Source organism: Lolium perenne, chromosome 2 (assembly GCF_019359855.2).
Source record: "Lolium perenne isolate Kyuss_39 chromosome 2, Kyuss_2.0, whole genome shotgun sequence".
NCBI lineage: Eukaryota > Viridiplantae > Streptophyta > Magnoliopsida > Poales > Poaceae > Lolium > Lolium perenne.
In genome coordinates this window covers 148,575,319-148,581,318 of record NC_067245.2, presented here as the reverse complement: position 1 = coordinate 148,581,318, position 6,000 = coordinate 148,575,319, and positions in this window count along the sequence as shown.

Genomic DNA, 6,000 nt, shown 5'->3' with positions numbered 1-6,000 from the left:
TAAGAAGCATGTTTCTAGCCTCATGGTTCGTTTAGCTCAACAAAGTGATATGCTTGAGAAAAAGGGGCAAATAGAGAGAGAAGACTCTCTTGAAATCCATGCTCTTAAAAATGCTCTTGAGGAAAGTCAAGAAACTATAGCTTCTCTTGAGGAGAGGCTAGAAACTCTTGAAGAGCCTCAAGATAAAATTAACAAGCTCACTAAAGCTAGAGATCTTGCTAGGGCTAAGTTTAAAGTGCTTAAAAAGGAAAAGGCCCAATTTGAGGTTGATCATGAGAAACTTGTGAAAGATCTAGATGAACTAGACAAAGCTCACAAAGCTTTGAAGAGTGAATACACTCTCTTATCCAAGTCTTATGAGCAACTTCAAATTAGGCTTGCCTCATATGATGTGCCTAGCTCCTCTACTCCTTCATGTGATCATGCAAATGTTATTGAGGAAAATGCTAGGTTGAAAGATGAACTTGCTAGGACCTCCTCCCCCCAAAGTAAACTTTCGTTGGATGATCTTTTGAGTAAGCAAAGATCAAACAATGGGAAGGAGGGACTTGGTTTTAATTCCAAGGCTAAAAAGGCAAACAAGAAAAGACCAAGCCCGCACATGAGAAAGCTAATGGTGAACCCGAAAGGGCAACACCATTAATGATGATGGTGCGGGAATAGACAATCCTCACTATGTTCTCTTTAAAGATTATTATGGTGATGTTTATGCTAAGTATGTTGGTCCATATGATGGTTATGTTGCTTGGTCTATTTGGGTCCCAAAGACCCTTGTTGCTAACAAAAGAGGACCCATTGAAAAATGGGTACCTAAATCCAAGAATTGATCTCATGTAGGACTATGCCGCCGGAGGTTCAAAATGGGTACTTGATAGTGGATGTACAAGTCATATGACCGGCGGCAAGAACCTCGTCAAGGAGTTGAGGCCTAATGTAAATGATATCACCGTCTCCTTTGGCGATAATTCTACATCCGAGGTATTGGGTTTTGGCAAGGTTGTGGTTGCACACAACATTACTCTTGTGGATGTCATGCTTGTCAAAACCCTTGGTTACAATTTGCTTTCCGTTTCCGCCCTTGGCAAGATGGGTTTCGCCGTCTTTATTGATAATGATATTGTGGTCCTCTTGTGGAGCAAGACTCTAAAAGTCGCATTCGTTGGGTATCGCGAACACAACTTGTATGTGGTGGACTTTTCGGGGACCACCACGTCAAGTGCGATGTGCCTATTCGGAAAGGCGGACGTGGGTTGGTTGTGGCATCGCCGCCTAGCCCATGTCAACATGAGAACTTTGCAAAGTCTTCACAAGGGGAACCATATTGTGGGACTAATGGAAAATGTGTCTTTTGCCAAAGATCGTGTTTGTAGGGCTTGTGTTGAAGGCAAAATGCATGACTCTCCGCATCCAAGCAAGACCATCATCTCTTCCAAGAGGATCTTGGAGCTCCTTCATGTGGATCTCTTTGGTCCCGTTACTCATGCAAGTCTTGGTGCGAAGAAACATTGCTTGGTGATTGTTGATGATTACTCAAGATACACTTGGGTCTACTTTCTCAAGACGAAAGATGAGACTCAACAAATATTCATTGACTTTGCTACCGAGGTGCAACGCCAACACAACCTCCTCATTATGGCAATAAGAAGTGACAACGGCCCGAGTTCAAGAACTATACACTCAATGATTTTCTTAGTGATGAGGGGATTCGTCATCAATATTCCGCTGCTTACACCCCTCAACAAAATGGTGTTGCGGAGAGGAAGAACCGGACTCTTATGGATATGGCAAGGTCTATGATGGCGGAGTATAAATCCCGCTATAACTTTTGGGCCGAAGCCATCTCCACCGCATGTCACTCCTCCAACCGGCTCTATCTCCGCAAGGGCTTGAACAAGACTCCATATGAAATACTCACCGGCAACAAGCCCAACATCTCATACTTCAAGGTGTTCGGTTGTAAGTGTTTCTACAAAATCAAAGGAGTTCGTTTGTCTAAATTTGCTCCTAAAGCTTTGGAGGGTATATTTGTTGGTTACGGTGCCGAATCTCACACTTATAGAATCTTTGATGTATCCTCCGGGATTATCATTGAATCTTGTAGTGTGAAGTTCGAAGAAAATGATGGCTCCCAAGTGGGGCAAGTTGATGTTTGTGCAGGTGATGAAATACCTCAAGATGCCATAGTAAGAATGGGTGTGGGATTTTTCCGCCCCATTGAGGGACACGGTGTGGCGTCTCGGGAAGGACTATGCTCTACCACGGTGGAGCCCTCATCTTCTCAACATCAACAAACCCCATCAAGTGAAGCAAATGATGCACCAACCCAAGAACAAGAACAAAACCCTTCCTCTAGTGTGCAAGATCAAGGACAAGATCAAGGACAAGATCAAGGACAAGATCAAGAACAAGATCAAGGTCATGATCAACCAAGAATTCATGATGGTTCCGACGAGTATCCATTTGATATTTGCTCCCGCACCAAATGATGTCCAAAATCAAGCACATGATGTTGAGCACCCACAAGAGATTGTAGTTGCTCAAGTTGAAGGTCAAGACGGGGACCCAAATGGTCAAGATGATCAAGTGACACCTCCAAGGCCAAGAAGAACCAAGGAGGAGATCGAGGCCCGTCGTTTAGCAAGAAGAGATAGAACCCTTGAAATTCGTGGACACACTCATGATAAGGTCCTCGGTGATGTTCGAGCAAAAGTCTCCACAAGAAGGCAATTGGCTAACTTTAGCAATCATCATGCCTATATCTCCGTAGTGGAACCCAAGAAAGTATTTGAAGCTCTTGAAGATTCGGATTGGGTGGAAGCTATGCATGAGGAACTCAACAACTTCAAGCGCAACAAAGTGTGGACCTTAGTAGAGAAGCCAAAGGAGTGCCGCAATGTTATAGGCACTAAATGGATATTCAAGAACAAGCAAGATGAGTTTGGAAATATTGTGAGGAACAAGGCAAGATTGGTGGCTCAAGGTTTCTCTCAAGTTGAAGGAATTGACTTTGGAGAGACCTATGCTCCCGTGGCTCGTCTTGAGTCCATCCGTATCCTTCTTGCTTATGCATCGCATCATAACTTTAAGCTTCAACAAATGGATGTGAAAAGTGCTTTTCTTAATGGTCCTTTGCATGAAGAGGTGTATGTTAAGCAACCCCCGGGGTTCGAGGATCTCAACTTTCCTAACCATGTCTACAAGCTTGATAAAGCACTTTATGGTCTCAAGCAAGCTCCTAGAGCTTGGTATGAGCACCTTAAGGAATTGTTGGTAGACCGTGGGTTTGATGTTGGGCTAATCGACCCCACTCTTTTTACTAAGAGGGTCAATGGGGAGCTTTTCGTTTGCCAATTATATGTTGATGATATTATATTTGGCTCTACTAACAAAGCTTTCAATGATGAATTCTCAAAGCTTATGACCGATAGGTTCGAGATGTCTATGATGGGAGAGATGAAGTTTTTCCTTGGTTTTGAGATCAAGCAATTGAGAGAAGGAACCTTCATCAACCAAGCAAAATATCTCCAAGACATGCTCAAGAGGTTCAAGATGACCGAGTTGAAGGGTGTGGCCACTCCTATGGTTACCAAATGTCATCTTGCACTTGATCCCAATGGTAAAGAAGTGGATCAAAAGGTATATCGCTCCATGATTGGATCCTTGCTTTACCTTTGCGCATCTAGACCGGACATAGTGTTGAGTGTTGGTGTGTGTGCAAGGTATCAAGCTTCTCCTAAGGAGAGCCACATGATGGCTCTCAAAAGAATCTTTCGATATTTGGTTGATACCCCAAGATATGGTATTTGGTACCCCAAAGGCTCAAGTTTTATTCTCAATGGATATACCGATGCGGATTGGGCGGGTGACAAGGATGATAGGAAATCAACTTCCGGGGCTTGCCAATTCCTTGGTAGGTCCTTGGTGTGTTGGTCTTCTAAGAAGCAAAATTGCATATCTCTCTCCACCGCCGAAGCCGAATATGTTGCCGCCGCAAGTGGATGCACTCAATTGTTATGGATGAGGCAAACTTTAAAGGAATACGGTGTCATTTGTGACAAAGTGCCTCTATTATGTGACAATGAAAGTGCTATCAAGATTGCCTATAATCCGGTGCAACATTCAAGAACGAAGCATATTGAGATCCGGAATCATTTCATTAGGGATCATGTTGCCCGGGGTGATATTGAGCTTATCTATGTTCCTACCAAGGATCAACTTGCCGATATATTCACGAAGCCTCTTGATGAAGCAAGGTTCACTTATTTGAGGAATGAGCTAAATATCATCGATTCAAGGAGTATAGCTTGACCATCTTGCAAACACACCTTCGTCTCAAAACTTTATTTGGTTTAGATGTGGGCATGGAAATAGGGGGAGTGCGGTTTAAATTATTGAGCTATCCCTCCCCCCATAACGCCAACATTAAGAAATCATTCTCTTTATATCATATGATGATATGTGAGCTTCAATGATGAGTAGTGGTTTTTGGGCCCAAGATATATCTTCGCGGTGCCATGCCATAACACTCATATATGGTGGCCTAGGCCACCACACTCTTCTCTATGAAGAGTTGGAGTAATTTGGATCTTCATTGGACTTCATTTGCCTATCTTTTGTTTTTATGGGAATTGGCTCAATGTTTGGCTTCTATTGATTTGCTCCTTGCAAACTTGAGTTCATATTACCATCCTCTCTTTGAGTCCATCCTAAGCCATTCTCTCACCTCTAAACATTCTATATCTTGCACAAGCTCGTCTCAAAAAATTGCATATCAAAATTGTTTGTTTTAAAGAGAGTGTCTTTATAAAAAAAGGGAGGGGGGATTTTGTTTAAAACAGCCTACAAAAAAGGGGAGGATTTTGTTTAAAACAGCCTATAAAAAAAAAAAAAAAAAAAAGGGGCGGGGGCTGGCCGACCCGGGCCTGACCAGGCCGGTAGTACCGCCTGGGGCCTGGCCGGTACTACCGCCGGCCTCGGGCCGGTGCCCCCAAGGGAGGGCGAGTCGAGCCCCTGGCTCCCCATCTCCACTTCCCCAATCGCCCCTCCTCTCCAAACTGCTCAGCCGCCCGGCCGCCCCTGCCGGCTCCTTGCTCCCCCGGCCACTCTCCGGCCATCTCCGGCCGGATCGGCTCCGTGGGAGCCTTCCCCCACCCCTCCTCCGCCATGGCTCCCGGTATTAGCCTCTCCCCCCATGTTTTTTGCTCGCATTTTTGGCTCACATGTGTATTGGTTAGTGGTACTACATGCTTAGATTTTTGGCTAAATCTTACTCTTAGAGGTTGTATCTATTGCTGATCTATGCCCTCTAGTATGTAGCACCGTTAACCTCTACTTTGTAGCATTTTTTTCTACTCATTGTGTGTGGCCTTATTTTTTTTCTTATTCATGCATGTTTTTTTTTTTGGGTCAAAATTTTGTTAAGTTGAGATGAGCTTGTGCCCTTATCCCATATGTCCCTCGGCTCTGTTCGTCTATTTCACAGGTTCTAGTCGGAAGAGGAGAGGGGATCCGCCCCTTGAGGATGATTTTGTTGAACAAGATGAAGTGCTACCCCGTGCCACTACTGCGCGTGGTGCTTCTTTGGCAAATAAAAAGAAAGGGAAGAAGGCTATTGTGTCCTATGGCAGCGTCCGCCTTCATGCATACATGGCTATTCGCACCGCTAATCCCTATTTGGGGCCTCGGTCTTCTCGCACCCACAACCGCCACTTCTACACCGAGGTGCAAGAACGCATATTCAATGAAGTCTATCCTCCCAACAAGGTGAAGGTGGTTGATCAACGGTATATCAACATTGACCATTTGCAGAAGGATGCCTACTTTCATGAAGCTCTTGGTATTTGCGAGGAGTTTGGGTTGCTTCCCATTATGACTTTCCAATGCAACTATGATCCTTACCTTGTGACTCAGTTCTTTGCCACAGTTTATTTTCATGAGGATGATGCTCGCTCCATCACTTGGATGACTCGTGATGTGGTACTCACTACCACTTGGAGCACA